The sequence below is a fragment of the Vombatus ursinus genome, unplaced genomic scaffold (assembly GCF_900497805.2).
Source record: "Vombatus ursinus unplaced genomic scaffold, bare-nosed wombat genome assembly UNPS02014812.1, whole genome shotgun sequence".
Taxonomy (NCBI): domain Eukaryota; kingdom Metazoa; phylum Chordata; class Mammalia; order Diprotodontia; family Vombatidae; genus Vombatus; species Vombatus ursinus.
The window spans coordinates 10,866,915-10,891,200 of NW_020954590.1; positions in this window are offsets into that span (position 1 = coordinate 10,866,915).

Consider the following 24,286-nt stretch of genomic DNA (forward strand, 5'->3'; position numbering starts at 1 on the left):
TTTATTATCTTTTTTCACCTTGGGCAAGACATTTCTCTAACCTCAGGCTCATCAGCAAAATGAGGGGGTGGGACTGGATGGTTTTTAATATGCCTTCCAGCTCTAAATATATGATCCTCTGATCCTCCAGTATTAGTGGATAGAAAGCTAGCCTAGAAGTGATGAAGAAGGGGTTCAAGTACTGCTTCTGAAACAATTTGCTGTTTGACTCTGGTCAAGTCACTTACTCTCTCAGTTCTCCTGGCAACTCTTTAAACTGCAGAGATGTTAGCCTTCATTCGTAGAGGGAGTTCCAGATATCAATGAAATCACAGGTCCTTATCCCTAATATCCCATTACAAAGAAAGAAAGAGATTTCAAAAATATTTTCTTATTCAATAAGAGATCTATTTGCAGATAAAGGACAATTGTCCAGGTCTTCCAAATTCTATTTTTTACCTCTTCAAATTTATACTTTTTATTCATATTGCTTGTACATGTGTGAAAAGCACTGCTAAATTATACTGAATATTTTTACAAAGTGTACAAAGAGATTTTTCAAAACTGAAACCTAGTTGCATATTTTAGGACAATTAGGTTTTGGGTACAAGGATTTAACAAGTCTGTCTATACTTTGGTTATATTTTTAACACATGCTGAATATGTATGCATATATATATTCATATATATGTATAGTTTTACATGCATAAATAGCAGATGAAAAAAGAATGTTGTCTATGACTTTCTCTGACTCTGCTCTTCTATGTACTCCATTTAAATTGTTTTCATCTTCTAACATCCAACTCCCAAAAGTACTTTTAGAAAATGTCTTAAAGCAGAAAACTTGGCAAGAGAGCCCCTCACCACTGTGTTCTAAAAAGAAAGTCTCTGCCATTTAAATACTTCAATATTTTCAGGATCTGTGATTTCACTGATTTGGATGCCCCACTTCTCTGACTGATTCATATTGAACCCCTTTACAATTTGTTAGGTGGTCTTTGAGAGTTGTTTGGGTCAAAAATGCAGTACCCTGATACCCTATAGCCAACCTTTGTGAATGACCATCTCCAAACTTAAGTTAGTCCTTGGAAAAGAGAGAGTTCACCACTATGACCATACTCAAATCTATCCCAGTTTGGTTGGATCTGCCTGTGTCACAGCCTTCAACAGCCTATGGTTACCTCCATGTTATCAACAAGCATAAGAGTATGACATAAGTGAAGACTATTCAAATATCTTTAAGGTATGTGTATGTGTGTATACACAGAACTCATATATATTTTTCTCATTTCTTTTGATCTAAAATGTGATTTTGACTCTGCTTCTGTTTTTCATTATGCAAATAACAATAATAGTAATAGTAACAATAATAATAATAATAATAATGCTTCACATTTATATAGTGCCTTAAAGTTTACAAAATGCTTTACAAATATTATATTGTTTTATCATCACAACAACCTTGGTAGATAGGTACTATTATTACCCTATTTTACAGATGGGATGTAGACAGGTTAAGTCACTACTGTCGTTATGATAATTAATTGAATCTTTCTCATAATACTATGGGAATAATTCCTCTTCAGAAGCAAATTGGAATTAAGGAATCATAGACTATTAGAGCTTAATCATCCAATTTACTTATTTTCCATATAAGGACACTGAAACTCAGAGAAGAGTAGAGTGACTTACCCAAGGTTACACAGCAGTACATACCTGAGTAAGGACATGGGGCCAGGCTTTCTGACTCCAAGTTCATTGTTTAAAAAAAAAATTCTTACTTGTGTTAAGAATGGAATTATTTTAGCATGATTCAATGTAGTAAAAAGCCGGCACTCAGTCACTAGCAGTTATGGAGGCTTATAGAAGCTATCTTCTGCAATTTGTCTGTACTTTTTCATTCATTTGTACCCTAACCCAAAATGCTTTTATTTTATCCTGTTCGTGATCAAATTTTATCTTATATTAACAAAAGAGCATTCCTAAAGTGTAAACTTACAAACTTTTTTTTTTTTTTGGCTAGTCTCTAACAATTAGATTTTTCAGGAATGTTCTCCGTTTCTGACTAGGAGTCCACCTGTTTTTTCATCCACTACCCTTTGGGCCATAAACAACTAATTCTTCCTATCCTTTTTCTATGATTATCCTACATACACTTTTTTGCATCTTAATTTAATACACAAAGTAAATCATCAACAATCCACTCATAAAAGCAACCTACTAATAGATCACATTTATATGAGATTCTCTAATATTAGGAACAGTTATTTAACTGTTAATTCATCTTTAAAGTTTGGAGCTGCCAATCTGAGGGGATATGCACCCAAAGTCACTAAGAATGATAAAACGTTGCCTTTATATTGATTAAAAAAATTAAGAAAATTCCTTTCAGACTTTGTTGCTTTTCTTTCTTGCCCTGGAAATCATATATCCTTTCACTTTCTCCCAGAATTAACCCCCTCTTTTGAATTTTAGACCTACCTAGTCAAAGACTAAGGATCATAGCCCAAATCCTTGAAAAAATTTCTTCAGTAAAAACTTCTTAGGAAAGAAAAAATTGCAGCTATAGACTACTGGTGATAGGCTTTGAGATGTAAACTAATATACATTTCTTCATGTCCAAGTCCAACTTTATGGGTCAGTTCTACTCAGAGTGGCTTGGTATGTAGCTGGAAATACGCAATTAATGGGGTGGCATAGTGGCTAGAACACAAGGCCTGAAATCAAGAAGACCTGAGTTCAAATCCAGCCTCAGACACTTACTAGCTGTGTGACCCTGGGCAAGTTACTTAACCTTGTTTGCCTCAGTTTCCTCATCTGTAAAATGAGCTGGAGAAGGAAATGGCAAGCCAATCCAGTATCTTTGCCAAGAAAATCCTAAATGGGATCATGAAGATTTGGACCCAACTGACCAACAACATTGTTGTGAACAAACTATGATGAATTATATTTGTTTGTATTGAAAAGACAATATATGGGGTTAAGATGCAGGAAACTAAGATAGTGGTGATTTATATGAGTTACAATGTCTTTCCTTTGTTTAAAGAATCAAAGTCATTAGCATATTCAACTGCTTGTTATAATTCCCACTTTATTGGCTATTTTTAAGATGTAGAAGTAGGCCATGTGATTTCACTCTAGTATTTCTAGTTCCTGTTTAGTTTGAACACCATTGACTCCTATTTAATTCCCTAAAAAGCTATGCCAATTTGAAACTCAAGAGATTAGTCTTTTGTCTGTTGAAGTGAAGGGCATCTAATCCCAACAGATGTCTTGTCTTAAAAGGTGTTTCCAATGATCTGAAAAACCAAAGCCTCCCATTCTGCTCTACACAAACATCTTCTGATCTGACAATCCATGGAACACATTTCAAATAAATGTACCAACATACCTTGACAACCATGGAAATGAGCTCAGTTCTGGCTCAGCTCCACTAAAACAACTTTGGACAGAAACAAATTTGGGAAAGGCTCCAGACTAGAAAGATTATATTAACCTCACTGATATTTCTTCAGTTTACCCCCAAGGGTATCAGTTTGGGAAATGTCTTGGGACTCAGGATTGCTCTAGAGGAGACCTTGGCATCTAATTTGTTGCATAAATTACAGGTTACACTAGGTTTTACAATACAACAAGCTCATAATCCTTAGATTAGTCCTGGAATTAACTCAATTTCTAGATTTCTTAATTTGGAATGTATGCTTACCCTGGACTTCCTGAATCTTAGCAAACCAAAATGCGTAATCAAAGATGAACTCCAGAACTAGATTCAAGGGGTAGAAGATGAGTCTACTTATTCTCCTTGAAATGCTTTGTCATTTTTTAACCTAATCTTCATCCTTGGCCAGGGTAGAACACTTGTTACCTACTTATAAAATAAATGGTTCCCAATAGAATTGCTTACTTTTCCTTAAGTATTTCATAATCATTTTATTGCCTTGGTTTTCATTTTATATAATTCTGCCATGTTGGATTTTATTATCCTTTGCTTCATTTACTACTTGTCTAAATACAGATTTATCCATCTTCTACTCAATTCTTCTATCAATTATTTTTCAAATACTTTCATTTCCTTTTCTTTTCTCCTTCCTTGAAGACTTACTTCATTCTCCAGATATGGTTTCCAATCTCCTGATCACTAGCAGCCATGATTCTTCAGAAAATTAACTGCAGAATTCCTTTTGTTTTCCAAAGCTCCTCATTACAGTCACTGGCACTATTGAAATCCACTACTTCCCAGATGTTATCTCTTGTCTTCTTTATGTCAGGAGTGACCTGAATTTAAGAAGAGTTAAGGTAACTTGCTTTACTAGGTACAATTCCCCAAACTTACTCATAAAGATGACACCAAGAACATGTGCTGACACCAGTGTGAATATCAATACTACATTCATCAAGACAAATGCACATGAGTATTTCTGAATAGAGACAGAACAGGTCAAATAATAGAAACTGAATATTGTTTTTTTCTACCAAGCCATGTGTTGTCAAGGTTTGTTATTCAGGCAGTCACTACCTTTGGGTTTCCAACACTTTGCCCTCTCTTTTTACCCTTCTTTTGCCTGAAAATCCTGTCTTGAGCTTGGAGTTATCTAAATGGGGCTGATGCAGAAAGAAAATACCTTTGAATGCTATGCAAATGGAAATAATACATCAATAAAACTTTTTAAAAATACACAATTCTCTTCACCACCTCTAAGAATTCCACTTTCTTGGACTATGTATTGTAACTTGCATTAAGTATAGACCAAGAGGTGTGAAGTTTGACCATTGTGGTCCTAGAAAACATATGTGTATGTCAAAGTGTTATGATTTCTGCTTTTTTCCTGGGTTCACTTAATGCCAATAAACCAATAGGCATACAATAAATGTCTACTATGTGCCAGCTAGCTGCCTAATTTTTTATTCAATAAAAACCCAAATGCTTTCAAATATCTAGTGGTTTGGTATGATGTAGACACTGTCTATTTTGTATCTTCCTCAGTATATAGTACAAGAAGGTGCTTTAGAAATATTTATTAAATAAGATTACTTCAAACATTTTAGGATAATAGATTTAAAGCCAGAAAAAAATCTTACATGCTAGCAAGACAAACCTTTCATTTTAGAGATGATGAGACAGGTTGAAAAAGTCTAAGTGACTTGCCCAGGGTTACACAGCTAGTGTCTGAGATCAGGTTTGAACCACCTTCCTGACTCCAAGTCCAGCATTCTACCCACCATACCCCCTAGATGCCTTGATATCTATGTGAAGAATATAAAAAATCACAGTTCTTGATCTTTAGCAGTTTATAATCCAACAGAGAAGATAACATAAAAAAGTAAGTATAATGCAAAAGATATCATAGTACACAACAGAGGCAGAACCAAATTACTGTGACACTTCAAAGGATAATGAAGTAATTTCAATTTAGGGGACTGGGGAGTTGGATAGACTTTATAGGAAAAGGTGACATTTGAGCTAGACCTTTGAGGATGAGTAGTATTTAAACTAGAAAAGGCGTGATTAATTGAGTTGTGGTCAAGCCATGTCAGAAATATAGATGGAAACTTGTGGATAATAACTTTTAAAAATTAATTTATTTATTTTTAGTTTTCAATATTCACTTCCATAAGATTTTGAGTTCCAAATTTTCTTCCAATCTCTCCCCTCCCTCCACTCTAAGATGGCATGCAATCTGATATAGGCTCTACATATACATTCATATTGAATCTACTTTCACATTAGTCATGTACTACATAGTTCTTTTTCTGGATGTGGACAGCATTTTCCATCATGAGTCCTTTGGAGTTGTCTTGGATCCTTGCATTGCTGAGAGGCCATAAGTCTGTCAAAATTAGTCATCACACAACGTGGCTGTTACTGTGTACAATGTTCTCCTGGTTCTGCTCACTTTACTCAGCATCAGTTCATGTAAGTCTTTCCAGGTTTTTCTGAACTCTGCCTGCTCATCATTTCTTATAGCACAATAGTTTTCCATTACATTCATGTACCACAACTTGTTCAGCCATTCCCCAACTGATGAGCATCCCCTCAATTTCTAATTGTTAGCCAGCACAAAAAGAACTGCTATAAATATTTTTGTACATGTGGGTCCTTTTCCCATTTGCGTGCTCTCTTTGGGATACAGACCTAGAAGTGGTATTGCTGGCTCAAAGGGTATGTATATTTTGTAGCCCTTTAGGCATAATTCCAAATCACTCTCCAGAATGGTTGGATCAGTTCACAACTCCACCAACAATGCATTAGTGTTCCAATTTTCCCACATGTTCTCCAGCATTTATTGTTTTCCTGCTTTGTCGTGTTAGCCAATCTGATAGGTGTGATGTGGTACCTCAGAGTTGTTATGATTTGCATTTCTCTAATCAATAGTGATTTAAAGCATTTTTTTCATATGAGTATAGATAACTTTAATTTCTTCATCTGAAAACTGCCTATTCATATCCTTTGACCATTTATCAATTGGGCAATGGCATGTATTCTTGCAAATTTGACTCAGTTCTCTATATATTTTAGAAATGAGGCCTTTATCAGAGACACTGGTTGTAAAAATTCCCAGTTTTGTGCTTCCCTTCTAATATTGGTTGCATTGACTTTATTTGTGCAAAAACTTTTTAATTTAATGTAATCAAAATTATCTATTTTGTATTTCATAATGTTCTCTATCTCTTGTTTGGTCATAAATTCTTCTGTTCTCCATACATCTGACAGGTAAACTATTCCTTGCTCTCCCAGTTTGCTTATAGTATCAGTATTTATGTCTAAATCGTGTACCTGTTGATTTTATTTTGGTATACAGTGTAAGATGTTGGTCGATGCCTAGTTTCTGCTGTACTACTTTCCATTTTTCCAAGCAGCTTTTGTCAAATAGTGAGTTCTTATCCCAGAAACTGGAGTCTTTGGGTTTATCAAACAGTAGATTACTATAGTCATTAACTACTATATCTTGTGTGCCTAACCTATTCCACTGATCCACCACTCTTTCTTAGCCAGTACCAGGTAGTTTTAGTGATCGCTGCTTTATAATACAATTTAAGATCTGGTATAGCTAGGACACCTTCCCTTGCATTTCTTTTCATGAATTCCCTTGATATTCTGGATCTTTTGTCCTTCCAGATGAATTTTATTATTATTTTTCTAGCTCTATAAAATAATTTCTGGTAGTTTAATTGGTATGGAACTGAATAAGTAAATTAATTTAGGTATGATTGTCATTTTTATTATATCAGCTCGGCCTACTCATGAGCAACTGATGTTTTTCCAATTATTTAGATCTGACTTTATTTATGTGAAAAGTGTTTTGTGATTGTGTTAATATAGTTCCTGGGCTTGTTTTTTCAAGTAGACTCCCAAATATTTTATAATGTTTAAAGTAACTTTAAATGGAATTTCTCTTTCTATCTCTTGCTGTTGGGCTTTATTAGTAATATATAGAAATGCTGATGATTCATGTGGGTTTATTTTATATCCTGCAACTCTGCTAAATTTGTTTATTATTTCAAGTAGTTTTTTACATGATTCTCTAAGTATATCATCATATCATCTGCAAAGATGATGTAGCTTTGTTTCTTCTTTGCCTATTCTAATTCTTTCAATTTTTTTTCTTCTCTTATTGCTAAAGCTAATGTTTCTAGCACCATATTAAATAACGGTAGTGATAATGGACATCCTTGTTTCATGCCCAATCTTATCGGAAATACTTCTATCTTATCACCATTACATATAATGCTTGCTGATGGTTTTAAGTAGATGCTACTTATCATTTTAGGGAAGATTCCATTTCTTACTATGTTCTCTAGTGTTTTTAATAGGAATGGGTGTTGTGTTTTGTCAAAAACTTTTTCTGCCTCTATTGAGATAATCAAATAGTTTCCGTAAGTTTTGTTGTTGATATGGCCAATTATGCTGATAGTTTTCCTAATATTGAACCAGTTCTTCATTCTAAGTATAAATCCTACCTGGTCATAATGTGTTATTCATGTGATAAGTTGCTATAATCTCTTTGCTAATATTTTATTTAAAATTTTTGCATCTATATTCATTAGTGAAATTGGTCAGTAATTTTCTTTCTCTGTTTTGACTTTTCCCAGTTTAGGTATCAGTATCATATTTTTATCATAAAAAGAATTTGGTAAGACTCAGATACTAACTTTTTAATGGAGATAATGTATGTTTCCAAAAATATCATCAAAGCCTGAGTAAATAATAGAATCAATATGAAAATATGGCAACACTATTTAAAAGAGCATGAAACTTGGAGTTAGAAGATTTGTATTTGAGTCCCAGATCCAAAACTAGCAATGCACAAGTCACAAGTCCACAAAACCTGTTTCATTATTTGTAAAATTAGAATAACACTTACATAATCTGCCTCCTGACATTGTTGTGAGGAACCCCACAAAGTGTTATGTCATTGTAACTATCAACTGGATTGTGAATTTGTAATGAAGACCCAGACTTGTTCTTATCTTGAAACAAATTATTTTGGCCAGTGGTGAACTCAATAGTTTTATGTTTTACAATATTTACTTATAAAGAGACTTACAGTATAGCAATAATCTCTCCAAGGAGTCCTCAAAATAGTTATCTTCCCAGTTTCACAAATATGGAACTAATTAACTCCAGAAAAACAATAGAATTAATCTATTTGTGAAACTTTGAAAAACATGTTTAATCATGTGGAGGAAAATAGAATTACTATAATTCTATGAACCTATTTAAATATATATCTTAGGCAAGTTAATTTTAAATCTAGTTTATTAAAATATTTTTTGAAAACATTTGGGAGTTCTAGAAATCTATCCCTTTTATTTGTTCATTCAACATAAAGTACATTTCTTTTTCTTTCAATAGATAAAATAAAAGCCCCAAATACATAACAAATAAACTCAAATTAAGAGGTAGTAGGGAGGAAACTAATTCTACTGAATGACACTTCCAATTTTTGAGTTTCATTTATCTCCATTAAAAGATTTAGAGTAGAAAAATAGCGACAAGAAGAAAATTTTCTTTCCTTTACCAAATGAGTTGGCAATTTTGAATGGATTGCACATGAAGAATCATGGATTAAATTTTTCTTCAATTGATTGATGACTTTTTAAAAATATCACTGTAATTTAAAACATTTTTATTGATATCTTTTGTTTCCACATTGCTTAATTTTTTCTCTGTATCCTTTTCTTTCCCTCTACTAAGGGATTTTTTTTTTCAATGAAATAGAGGAAGAAGAGAAAATCCAACAAAACTAATTAATATATCAAATATATATGCAATGTCCATACATATAGACCTCCTACCTCTGCAAAGTTTGGGATGAGATATCTTCTCATAGTTCTTCCAAGGGTTATGTTCTTTGTTCTTTGTAATTTCACAATATTCATTTTTTGATTGATTGTGAAACAATCTTCTGTTTCAGTTCTGGCTTTCTTTCTTTAAATGATTCATTTTTATTATTTTTTATTATTTATTATTGAATGTCCTCTATTATTGAATGTCCTCTTTATTATTGAATGTCCATCTTTTTTCATTTTTGCTTAAGCTCAGATTTTTATGGCAAGTTACCCTGGGCTGCATCCTGAGCTTCATTGCTTTTGAGAACACATTCCCGTAGGAGGGAATTTTCTGTCCTTTCTAGTGTTTTTAGTGGTTGCAGAATAGCCTTGCATTGTTCAAATTTCTCTGTATTTGTAGGTCTTTCTCCTGATTACTCAAAGAACTTCTTGATTCTGAATAGAATTGATAAAATTAAATTTAACAATTATATTTTTTGGAGTTTGCAACCTTAATTTTATTTTCCTTCTAAAGGTTACCTGTGAATTCTTTTAATTGGTATTCATTTTCTATTCTAGGAATTTCTGGGCAGTTCTCTTCTATTATTTACTGCATTATATTGTTAAGGTTTTTGTCCTGTCATGTTCTTTTGGGAGACCTATAATCCTTAGGATTTCTCTATCTATCCTGTCTTTGAGATTAGTATATTCTATTTGCATAGTGAGCTTATTTTCTTGTAATGTTATAATTTTTTACTTCTTTCCCTCTATATTGTCCTTAAGTTCTGTGTATGTGCATTCCCAATCAATTCTTCTCTCTTTTGTTTCTTTGGTGAGGATTGCCATTGCAGATTCCAGTTTTTTCTCCATTCTGCCCATTATTTTTGTTCTTCAGGCCATAAATTTTTCTCTCATAATTCTAATTTCTCTTTTGGACCACTCAAGAATAACATGTTATGGTGCCATTTTCTCCTCAAATTATACAGGTTGCTCTGTCTCACCATGTGTTCGATAATTTTCCTTTGTTTTAAAGTATTTATTTATTTATTCATAATATAATATGATATAACATAACAGTATTAATAAATGTTATACAGTATGTATAGATGCTTGAGCTCATTTACTAGATTTGGAGGCAATATTTCCCTCCGGTGTTACTATTTTCCTTGTTGATTTAATTTATGTTCAAGGTCTTTGAATCTTCTTCTTCCTGAAATCTTTAGCAATTGCAGTCTTTGCCCCCCATCTTTCTTGTTTTCCCGTCATTTACTTCCTAACTCCCTCTGCTATGTTTGTGGTTTCCTTGGGAGCTGAATTTCAAAGCATCTCAATCTCCTTCTATGTGGGCAATGCACAATTCACCAGCCTAGGTTTCTAACCCAAGTGACTTTTGAGTGGTCAGAACTGGCTCCAATCTGGAAGCTGTGCTCTTTCCTTCAGCCTTAGTGGATGGTTTCACAACCCCACAATTACACAGAATGCTATTCTGATGTCCTGTCCTGTTCCCTCTATTCCTCTGTTCTTTGTCCAAGCACTGGCAATGTGCATCTTTGCAGCACTGGTTCTACTGGGTTGTCTGCCACAGCACCAGCTATGTTGGTCTTTTTTGGTTGTCCACTCCAGAGCCTCAGTTCAGAACTTTATAGTGTTATAAGGTTGTGACCCCTTGTAGACTTTTGAATGTGGAAGGCTGTGCCTTCACTGGCTATCTGTCATAGCCAGGACAAAAGCCCACAGCTTGAAACCAGGGTTTCTGTGTCACTGAAAAAAGAGAGGGGATACTGGAATGTGAGATTGGGCTTTGTCATAAGCTTGTGTTATGTCCTTGAGTATTCTAATAGAACCTCAATACTGTTAGTATGAGAGTTGGGGAAGGGGTGCTAGGTTAGCTGAGGATCACCTTTTTAATTCTGGGTGTCCTAGGTCAGGGGGACAGCTGAAGTTGCTTTATCTTTGATGTATAATTTCTATTTTGAAAAGATTTGACAGGTTGTGTATATTAGAGAAAATGTCTATTCTTCCATCTTGTTGCTCTTGTGACCATAACACTCATTTTTAATTGTTTCAAGGTTGTTGTTATTTCCCTTTATATTTTTGTAGCCATTATGTGTATTGTTTTCTTGCCTTTTGTTTGCTTCACTTTACAGCAGTTCATGCATTACCTTTCCATGCTTCTCTGTATTCATCATATTTACCCACTGATTCATTTAAGAGTATATTCTTCCTTCCCCTACAAATGTCTTCCCTTATAATAAAGCTTTCAAAAGGGGGAAAGGGAATAGCTCATCAAAATTAACTACTATATCAGCCATGTCTGACAGCCTACCTATGCAAAATTCTATGCCTATAATCCAGAAGAGAGGTGGATTTTCTCAGCTCTTCTTTGAGGCTAAGTTTGGTATTTAAAATTACAAATCTGTATTTTCGTGTTACTATTCTTTCTGTTCATATTGTTGTAGCCATTGTATGTATTGTTCTCCTTGTTCTAGTTACTTCATTCTGCATCAGTTCATGTTAAGTCTTCCCATTCTTCTATAAAGGGTGGAATACTATCTCCTCTTACACAGGTCACAACACTCCTTAGTGAATGGATGTTTGCCAGAAAGATGCAGGACAAGGATCCTTTCTGAGATTAAGCTAATTGTAGGATGAGAGGAATATAGCTCTAGATCTCAAAGGCACCTCAGAAGCTATTTAGTTCAATTTCCTTGTTTTATAGAAAAGAAAATTAAGGGCCACAGACATTAAGTAACTTACCAAAGGTCATACAAATAGTGTCAGAAAAGAGATTTGAACCCTGGTCTTCTGACTCTAAGCCACTCCTCTACCATTTGGACTTAGGATGGCAGACATACAAATGATTATTGGATACATTTTCTGCTTGGTTATTTCCCTTTTGTCTTTATGTTCTTCCCTGGATGTTGAATAATGCTGGACACAAAGTATATATTTAATAAATGCTTTTGGATTAAGTGACTGGACCTGAGAGAGTTTGTGTGTTTCTGTCATAGCCTTACAGAACCAAGGTCACCTGATGTCACAATGAGGCAATAGACTAACACGATTAAATTCAGGTTTAGATTTTGCAAACCATATCTGCCCTCAGAATTGGACCTTGGAACTACCTGAAAAACTCCCTAGTATCTGGATAATTTATCAAGTCCTATGTACCATCTCAAAACTGTGGTCGCTGTATTTGGAGATTTTTATCTTAGACTTTTCTAGTACAATCAGAGTTAGTTTCTGTTATTTTTTACTCAGTGGCATCTTCACTGCTATACCTCAGGCTACTGGCAAGATGGAGCATCACTTAAAAAGTAATTTAGCAAATAAGTGTACTTCCCCTAGGGTACAAATAAAAGGAAAAGTTGTGGGAAATAGCTAATGTAAGCAAAAGGTGCCTTGGGGGAACCCTAAGAGTCACTTCTTTCAAACCAGCAATAACTTCTGGTGCTATTGGTCCTGAGGCAGCAGCAGTCAACATTGTTTAAAAAAGCTCCCTGATGGTGTGCTCATTAATTAACTGCACTGTTTGTTGATTCAAGATTGATTCAGTTGGTTCTCTGGAGAGTGTTTTTGGAAACTCAGTAATGCCTTGATGCAGAATTTCATCTTCAGGCCCTAAATTCCCAGGATGGTGCTTTACTGGGACATATAGAAGATGAAGTGAAAAGAGAATTTGTTAGATAAAAATGATAATCAAAATATTTTAAATTCAGATGTAATTTTTGAAGATTTTCCCCACAGAGCTAAAAAATTACCTGCAGCAAAGTTTGACTGACAGGCAGGCTTTAACAAACAGAGAAGAAGACAAATGGCATGCAAAACAGATAGGGAAGTATTCACTGCTAATTACTTGAGAAAGCATTTTAATTAAGTTGTTTGCCAATTAATGCCTCATTTTTATCATTCCATAAATATTTAAACATGTTTCATAAACTTTTCTTCTTATGGAAACACTTGCAAATGTTGTTATGGAGTTTCTTGGGGATCTCTTAATGTAAAAATTATATAGTTTAGTAAAGTTTTATTTGCTAGTCTCATGAATAAGTAAGTAAATAAATCTGTCTTGTTATTTAGGTAGCTAAAAGCTAATCTTCAATCTAGCTGCAGTGTTTCCTTCTATTCCTCTTGTGATAGTATACTGCATATTATCTGTACAGATATTTCTCAGATTTATTTTTGCAGCCCTAATTTCTCACCTGACCTCCAGTCTGGCACCTCCAACTGCCTAGTGGACATCTCAAACTGGATGTCCTATAGACATCTTAAATTCAATAGGTTCCAGAATGAATCAATTTTCTTCCCCCAACAAACCCAACCACTCAGGCTCCCAACCTAGGAGTCATCTTCAACTCTTCACTCTTTCTCATTCTTCATTGCCAAGTCTTATTGATTCTAACTTCCTAACATTTTTCATATATGTCTCCTTCTCTTTTCTGACATTGCTATCACCATGTTGCAGAACATCATCATTTCACTCTTGGACAATTGAAAATAGCCTTCTAGTTGGTCTACCTGTCTACCCCAACTGCAACCCATACTTCATTCTGCTGCCAATAAATCTGCCTAAAGCGCGAGCCTCACCGCATCATCCTCCTTTCTGAAACTTCCAGTGGCAGCCTATTGCCTCAAGGATCAAACATAAAATTATCTGACTTTTAAAATCCATTGTAATAACTCCTTCCTACTTTTCCATTCTTCTTACACATTGCTTCTTCTGTATACTCTTATGATCCCATGATATTGACTTCCATGCTGTTGCTTGAAAAAGACACTCCATCTTCTGACACCTGAAAATTTTGACTGTCCCTTGTGTCTGGAATTCTCTTTTTTTTTCCTCCACTTTCTAGATTCCTCCAAGCTTCAACTCCAGTCCCTTATTTTTACAAGAAGCCTTTCCCAATCATTCTTAATGCTAGTACCTTCCCTCTGAGATTATCTCCAATTGATCCTATATATACTTTGCTTGTACATAGTTGTTTGGATATATTATCTATACCATTAGATTATGAGTGCCTTGAGGAAAGGGATTATTTTTTGCATTTCTTTGTATCCCTAGCACTTTTTATCAGTATATCTGATGCATTGTAGGTACTTAATGTTTGTGGACTTGTCAGGAAAACTGAAGTGAAATAACATCATATCATGGTTAGAGGGTTTACCTTATTGTCAAGAACACTTGGAACACTCAAGTCCTGCCTATGACATATATGAGCTCAGTGATAATGACCAAGTAATGGAACATCTCAATACCAGTTGCTCATCTGTTTGGTGGGAGAAGTTTCCACAAAAAGGAGTTCTGCATCCTGAGTGAAAACAGAGGTCCAACTCCCCTCTCCCCCAAATCAGTATATAAAGTTAGGTCCACCAGTTTTACCTGCTATCTGATACTGATGTATCATATTCTTTTTTTCTCCAGACTTTAATGTAGAACATTTCATTGCTTGATTATATATTAAAATGGTGACACAATCTCCATTAATGAACCCCTGCCACCATACCAGATATGAGAAGGCAAGAGAAAGTAATATGGAGATAATTAATCAAGTAGTACCAGTTTGTTTAAGTATAATGTTTTTAATCAAGGTTAGGAAAATAATACCAGATGGATTTTAAAAACCTTTCAGCAAATACAAATTGCCTACTTCTCATGCAACCAAAACCTTTAACCATACTATAGACCTACAAATTAAAAAAAGAAAAATGAAAGATATCGTAAGAGAAGGATCAGCAGGAGTTTATTCTTACATAGTTTCAGCCAAGTTTGAGATATACAACTAATAGATATTGAACTAAAACATTTGCTCAAAAAACAAAGTATCTCCATTCTTTATTTCATACATTTATGGTATTTGCTAATTCCATCACGAAAGGCATCTCATTGGTATCTCACTGTTCACAATTAAGCAGTCTGTAGCAACAGTTAAGTACCATCGAAAATTTGTGTTCAGGATTTTAGTAAAAGGAGAACTTATTTTGACAGTAAATTGTATTTCCTTTTCATTTTACTGAATATATGGGGGCCAAACAAAAGGGGTAGCATGACTAATTGTATAAAAACTACTTTTTTACTAATCATTTGGTTGATATATAAGACAATAGCAAATAAGCCCCTATCACCTTCTCTACCATTTCATATTTTGCTAATATCTAATCTTTAAATAACTATTTGGTAGGATACTTTCCTCAAGATGAATCAGTAAGGGATCGTCCTCAGAGTAGTAAGAAATGGGCTATACAAATGAAAGAAATGCTCACAAGGAATACTTCAAAGAAAAATAATCAGAGAAACTAAAGAACTTAATAAAATAAAATTAGGTTCTAAAACAAGGAATAAATATGAGGATATAATAAACTAAGGAGAAATTTCCAAAAGAATGAAATATTTAAATAGAAACAATTAGATTGCCAGAATGAGAATCTAACAAATATTACACTCTTCTTAGTAGTTAAGAAGTTTAAAAGAATTAAAAGAAACTATAAAGAGGGAAAACCAGAGTTCTCAAATGATTCAAAGTGTTAAACAAGGGAACTAATGACTTAGAATAGAAGGAGGAAAAACAGTGAGCATATTGAAGATGATCGTAACAGATATAAAAATGTGTATGAGAGAGAGAGAGAGAGAGAGAGAGAGATGAGATCTAAATAAATACGCATATCTTCAAATGGATTTGTGATTTCATTGATATGGATTTTCCTTGAATTATTCTGATGATAATCATTCATATTTGCCCAGCTCATGTAATTTTTGTCTAAGTCCTCCCATGAGTTTACTAAAGAGATTCCACCAATATGCTAGGGAGTCTTCCTTTCTTTTTATTGACATCACAAGGATATCAGTCAGTTTAGCACACAGGATGTCCACCAAAATGACTATTCCATTTGATTTATATATCTCTTTGATGATAAACTTTGTTCTGGTTCTTCATTCCTTATTTATTATGTATTGCACTCATGTTTGCATCCATCTCCATTACCCTGTGATTAATACTTCTCTTTAATTAATCACAGATGGCAGTAATCAGTTATTTGCATCCATACAATAACAAAATAAAAACAGCAAAATGGGAAGAACATTTGAAATCTCTAAAAAACAAAACAACTGAACTAGGCTATCATATTTAGCAAGACAATCTGAGAATAATTGGCCACCAACAAAAAAAAATGATGAAGCAGAAAGCCTGCTTACCATATTTCAGGAATTTATAAGAGGCAATTGTTCAGGAGTAGTGAAACTAGAAGTTGAACATCAAATTGATAGAAACCATAGGACATCAACAAAGAAGAGTCCCAAACTGATATCACCCAGAAATGTAGCTGCCAATTTCCAAGGCTTCAACATTGGAGAAAAATATTAAAAGCAGGTAGAAGGAAGTAGTTAACACCTGAAAGTAATCTAAGTCAAATTGCAAAGGAAAACTCATGAAAGAAAAAAGTAACTGGCATAGGTTATATCAAAAAGCAAAGATAATTGACTTGCATTCCAGAATAACATATACTGCAAAGTTAAATATTTCCTATGTGTAAAAATATGAGGAGCTTCAACCAGATCATAGATTTTCAACTTTCCTTCAAATAATAACTTATTCATAATTAACTTTATGTTTCAAAAAGCTCTTTCCTCACAATCACTTTATGATAGGTTCTGAAAGTATTGCTTCTACTTTAAAGATAAGGAAACTGAGGCTCTAAGAGGTTAAGTTAAAAAATTATATCCATGATTACACAATTAAAAAACATTTGAAACAGCATTCAAAATCAGGTATTGAGATTCAGATTCAAAAAGATTAGCCACTATGTGACTCTGCCTCTCAGAGATACAATGGAAACAAAGTCTTTGAAAGGTGAATACTAGATCCCAAAAAGTAATTACAAAAGGAAACAAGTTAATATAGCATGAAAGCCTATGGTAAGTAGTACTTCTTAGAAGTATCACATTCTCCAAGACTCATTTAAGGACTGGAGAGAGAACAGCTTTGGACTACTCCCAGAAAGTGTGATTTTCCTATAGGCAGAAAAGAGAAAGAAGAGGAACTTGCAATTAAGTAATGAGAAGTAATGATCATTCAAATAAAGAAATGAGTGGAAATCATAGATGAGATAGGGAGCTCTTGAATCACATCTTTGTCTGGGCTTGACAAGGAAAGTATAATAAAAATATCAGTAAAAGTAGGATCAAGAAATCTGGATCTGAATTGACCAATGCTAGAAGTTCCAGGGGACATCTCTGTGTGTGGGTAGATACTGGGGTCAGATTGCTTTAGATACAACAAGCTATGGATATAAAACATGGATAAAAAAAATCAAGTAAGATTCAGGAATCTAAGTAGGATGGGGAGAAGCAGATGTATCTTTTGTGAGGAAGATAACTAGGAACAAATGCTTTTAAACAAATGAGATGCAGGTGACTAGGGTTGAGTTGTTATCATTTTAAAGTAACATAACAGGATTTGATAGCCAGAAAAACAAGTAATTATAATTTTGAGGGTTTATGTCTTCAACTCAACCACAAAATCAAGGAATTGCTTAGAAAGCAGAACCAACAATATGATATGTGAATAAACTTAAAACACAAAGTCACATACAGAGTGAAAGAGAAGCAGAGAAAGGAAATTTATCATGTTTCAGTTGAATCCAAAAAAGCAGACATGACAATCATGATTTCAAACAAGGCACCATTAAAAACCATGATTTCATGAGAAATACAAGGGAAATCTTTATTATGCTTCATGACACCATAGAAAATGAATTAATATCAGTATTAGATATATACACTAAATGGTATAGAATCCAAGTACATAAAGGAAAAAAACTAGCTAAAAAGTAGAATTCATCAATAGTATGTCAATAAGTATATGTGACTTTAATATTCCTCTTTCAAACTTTGAGAAAATTTTAAGAAAGAAAAATAAGAAAAAAATTATGAATCTGAACAGAATGTTGAAAATTTGATTTGACAGATGGATGAATGGATGAATGAATGAATGAAAAATCATTTAAGTGCTTATTTTTTGCAAAGCATTGTGTTAAGCACTAAGGCTATAAATGGAAAAGCAAGAACTTCTTTTCTCAAGGAGCTCACAATCCAATGGGGGTAACAACAAATTTAGGAGGTGCCAAATGTAATCCATAAAAAGAGATCCAATGGTCCTTAAAATTCCGTGGCAAAGCAAATGGTAAGGAGAGTTATTTAATGATAATCTTAAAGATCTTGCTTATTTTCAGCACCCTTATTAAAATTGATATTGTGTTAGGGCAAAAAAAAAGCCCTCAAAAATAAATTCAAAAAAGTAGAAATATTAAATGCATTTTAGATATTATAATACAATGAAAGTTACAATCAGCAAGGGAAATATGAAAAAAAGATCCAGACCTGAATAAAGACCAAATGGCAATATTATAAAGTGTTAAATAATGTATGAACAACTAGCCCAGACTCAGGGACATTGTTTTCAGTCATATCTTTGATAACATAGTAGCTGTGTGACTATGGACAAGTCACGTAACTGCTTAGTGTCCCCCTAAAACTGTTCAACTGTATAAGTTACAAATAGGTTACCTACCTGAATTATATTGGTCATAAGTATAGAAGTTCCCTACACTGATGAAATCACAAGTCTGGACCAAAAAATATTCATAATGATAATGATGATGATGATGATGATGATGACAATGATGAAATCAAAGAGTATAGGAGCAGCAAATAATTATATTAAATAAAATGATGCCAGTGAGCAACATAGCAAAATGAATGGGATGCAACTAAAGCAAGGGGAAAATGTGTATATGTGTCTCTACTTAAATATATATAGATAAATCCATCTATCTATATTTCTGAACATTTATATTAATAAAAATGGGAGATTAGTCCACTGATCATGTACTCAAAGTAAATAGACAACTGAATTAATAGTCTCCAAACAAATACAAAAGAAGCATTTTCTTTTGAAAAATCATTGTCCCACCCCAACTGTCCCCATCCTGAAAACTGAATCTGAACCTCTGAATTCTAAAGAATAAACTTCTATCCCCAACCTGGGACCTTTCAAATTGCCTCTATAATCAACAAATGGTTTCTGTGTTTACCTCTTTCTCTCATATCACTTCTTTTTCTTGCCATGCACTAAGACCTGGCACCTCTCAGATAATAATCTGTCACTAGCCAGCCTATCTAGTACCATGTCTCCTTCTCCCATATACTCCATATACTCCCTGGTTTTGGTGTGGGAGTTGTAATATTTCTTGGTCCCCATTGCCACTTCCAGCGTCTCTACTGCCACCACTCAGCAACCTTTTATCCTCTACAAATGTGTTACAGAATCCAGTTCTTGGTAGCCATTATCTACTGACACTCCCTTCTCAAACACACCCAGAACATATCCCTCCTTTCTCAAGATAAAGAACTGGCTCAGTTTCCTTTTCTACTCTCTCCTCTCCTCGTATTAGAGTACTTCAATATCATTTTGATGTATAGAGCACCCTTAACTTCACAGTTCCTCAGTCTACTTAACTCCTATTACCAAATCCTCCATTCTTCTTTAGCTACCCAGAGGGGTAGTTACACCCTTAACCTAATCACCCACAAGTATTCCATTTCTTGAAGAACTTTGAAATTCCTTTTTCTTATCATAATCTTTTACCATTTCAGCTTTCCCTTTGCCTTACTACTAGCAAACCTATTCTTTGTCCTTACAATGTTTTAACATTTTATCAAGCAATAATCACCCATGCATTAACTACACTCTCTTCCCTTCCCAACCCATTTGAGAACCTGTTCAACATTACAGAGTCCTTTATTCTCAAATTCCTTGGTCACTTGTCCTGTCACTAATCAAATGTTTCCAAACCTCATCCCTGGACTTCTCTCACGGTCCACTGCCTTTGCTTCTACTTCCATGCTATTAAAAGAAGCTAAAGGAAATCATAAGCCTATGCTGATCAGGTCCACTACAAATATGTGATATCTAATCTCTACTGGGTCCTCATTGAAGAAAATCATCCCTCTATTCCTTTGTAATTGATTCTCTATCCAACTTCCCAAGTTGGTCATTTCAAACCTCTTTTCTCTTCAAGCCTCCCTAGCACTCCTTTCCTTTGCCTTTTCTGCTGAGGATCTTGTCTCATACTTCACCAAAAAAAAAAAAAAATGAGTCCTTTCACTTCAAGCTCCCTCTTCTCCCTTTCTCCTCATCTCTCAGCCCCCTGACATCATCTCTTACCATTTCTTTCTTTACTGCAGTCTCTGATGAAGTGGCCCTTCCCCAAGATGACACAACACTTTACCTGTACCTTTAATCTCCTCTCCTTCCATCTTCTCCAGTAGCTCTATCCACTATCACCCTTTCCCTCTCACTCTACTTTTCAGTCTCTACTGTCCATTAGTCCCTTTCCAGGCTCTACTCCTGGTTCCCCTCTTGGACTTTGTCTATAATGCTCCAGAAACCTCTCCACCGTGGAAGCCCACTCCAGTGCTGGACTTTATTCATTGGAAATACCTATCCTTCTCCTCTTTGACCTTTCTTTCTGATTTCTCTCTGAAGATCCTCAGTTTTAAGGAGGATGCCCAGGCCATTAGTGTTTTCATCTTTTCTAGGATCTATTCCTGAACATCCTCTGAGACTTTTTTAGAATGCCTCTGTGACTACTCTGTCTTAAGTCTCTCCCCACTCTAATCCTTCCTCCACACAGTTGCCAAAGTGATTTTCCTAAAGCATAAATCTGACCAACTTATTCCATAAATTCCAATGGTTCCTTCTATTTAAAAATGTAAACTTGCCTGTTTGATATTTTAGACTCTTCACAAACTGACTCTTTTGTGTCTTTCTAGACTTCTTCAACATTACTTATTATCCCCATCCTACCCATCCCACATGCACTCTATACTAGGGTTCACTTTTACTGGCCTAGTTGCTATTTCTAATACTTGGGCTCCATCTCATGTTTCCAAGCCTTTAAATTGACCATCAGCTATGCTTGGAATGCTCTCCCTTTCTACATCTGGGGTTTTTTTTTTAGAATTTCTGGCTTTCTTCAAGACTCAACTCAAATGCCACCTGCTACAGTCAGTCTTTCCCAGTTCTCACAGCTACTAGTGCATTCTTCTCCAAGGTAACCTTGTGTTTCCTCTGAATGCATCTTGGATTTAACTGTATGCATCTGTGTAAATACACGCACATGCATACAGATATAGAAGTGTTGTCTTTCCAATTAGAATGTAAACTCTTTGAAGCAAAGGCTATTTTTACTTTTTCTTTGAATGTTCATCTTGGCCCCATTATATGCCAATTAGTAGATACTTAATATATGATTCATTGAATTAATATCCAAATCTGTAGGAATTTGTCACACACACATATATTAACAATGTAAATAAAGAAAAGGATGACAATTCAAATTAAATGCATCAGAAAATATGGTACTATTTGAGCAGAATTTAAGCACATATCCTTTTCTATTAACAATCAGTGGCTAATAAAAGTGGAAAGTAGCGTGTATTATCAGAAGCAATCATACTATTAGGTGGTTTTTTTTCCTAACTATTTCATAATTCCACATAAGTCTTATTCCTATGTCTTATTGTGTCATGGAGCAGACCTTGGCTGGGTCGGTAGAGTGAGATCTGGAATGTTCTATCATGTTAGACATGCATGCACTTGTCCCAGGAGCAGAATTTGTCTGTTTGGTGAAGATCAACCTAGCGAAGTATAGACAGGCTCATCATTTGTTGGTTGATCAATATGGGGTAGATTCTTTGATCAAGTCAACCAACTAAACAAAAATACAAAATGGTACCATAATTCTATGCAACTGTGTTTAATTATTTCAGTACCAGTAGTTGAGCAGTGGAAAACGAAAGGAAGAATGCTAAAATTTCTATACTTTTTATACTGTCTATCCAGATTATTTTTACTGTTATTACTATAAATTTGAGATAATAATAGCTAACATTTATGCAATATGTTGAAGTTTACAAAGTACATGTCAGTGGTTGAATTTGAACCTAAGTCTTCCTGATTCCAAGTTCAGTCCTCTTTCCATTATGCTGCACAATATAGGATGTTCTTGGCCCATGACAAGGGAGTAGACATATTTCTATAGGAAATAAATCATATCAACCTCAACATTTCTTTATAAATAAAACTAGGAGACAAATAGAAGTTACAGATTAATGGAAAGGTGGCTCAAGCATTCTCCTTGAAGAGATAAAGATGTTGCCTAAATTGGTTTTACTGGACAGCAAAAGGCAAAAACAAATATTATTTCAAAATCATTTAAAATTGCTGTTCTTGTAATAACAACTGTAAAAAAAATAGCAGAAAGATATTTGGTGCCAATGCACCATCATCCTTTGCAGAGGAAATTGGTAGAAAAGGTTTTTTTTAATCATTTGATTAAAATCTTCTGATTTAAAATTAACATATGCTTTAATATCCTGTGTGAATTAATATTCAATGCTGAAATGAGCAGAAGGGAGGAATGGGGAAAAAAAGGAAAATGTCTCTGAAAGAGGCTAAAGTTTATCCACTATATGGAAAGCTCATACCTATGTATCAAGGACCTTTTCTTTAAGAATACTTGGGGGCAGGGCACAGGTAGGTGGCAAAGTGGATAGAGTACTGGCTTTGGAATCAGGCCTCAGACATTTGACACTTACAAGCTGTGTGACCCTGGGCAAGTTACTTAATCTTAACTGCCTTACCAAAAAAAAGTCAGGAGGCACTAGATATGTAACATTTTTTTAATGCTGAAATTATAGACAGGACACAATTGTTTAATGATGTGGGATTTGTTTCTGAATCAGTTTTCCAAGTACAGTAAATCCATCAAATTCTTAAGACAATGATCAAAATCAATATAAAATCAGAAAAAAAATGAAAATGAAAAGATAATGAAAATTAAAGTAGCTTCATCTAAATGAGCTAAAATGGGAAAGGGGTTAAAAAGCAGATTTAAGGAGCACAGGCTAATTGAGAATCTCACTATTTCCTGTGAAAAAAATTTAACCAATTTGAAAACCATGTGAATGTAAAATCAAAATGACAAAGTGAAAAAAAAACCTAGAAATCATTTTAACCTGCGAATACCTGATTTCCTACCCAAGTAGAGAACCATGGAAGTCAAGGAAAAACCAATCTAAAATTAAATGTATTTATAAAATATTTGAGAAATATATTGGAAGATTATGGATAAAAAAAGAAAAAGAAAAACATTACAGAAAGCTTGATGAGATACTCAATTAATCCATATATTCCTGAAAGCATTTTAAAATGAATAGCAAAAATTTCCATTAAAACAAATATATTTTTTCTTCAATGATATGAATTAGATTCTGATATTATAAACCACAATATACAGGAGGAGGAAATAGAAATAACACTTAAAAAAAAGAAAGATGAAAAAAGTAACTAGGTAGGTCAGAATACATACACACAGAGAAGGTCTGTGCTTGTGGTGAGACAATTTGGGGGACACTGAGGGATCAATTGTCTATCTATCTTAAAAAAGGAAAGGATACCAAAAACTTGGGGAAAAAATCTTAGATGTTTGAACTGTCTAAAAAGGTGATCAAGAAAATATTGATAACTAACTCATTTGCCTTCTTTCCTATTTCCAGTAAAGTATTGTGAGAAGAACTTATCCATTCATGAAGAGCACCATTGATGAAAATATGAAAAGATCAGTTCATATTTTTTGAAGTATGAAAAGTCTTTCCCAAATGATATGCTAGAGCTGACCACATATTTACAGTCACATTGTTGGTCAAAAGGTGCAGAGAATATAAGATATCACTGAACTTATAATTTGTTGACTATAAAATGCATTTGATTGGTGGAGCAAAATCCTACATTCATGACTCTCCTCTAATGATCAGTCTTTCATTTATATGTTAATATTATACAAGAGTCTTCAACAATAAAATAGAAATAACTTTATCCAGTGGCCCTCTAGTTATTAATATAAAGGCAGAAAACAGGGAGACATGGAAAACCAGAGGCTGTAGATATAGAACAGGGTCCAAACCAAAAAGATATTC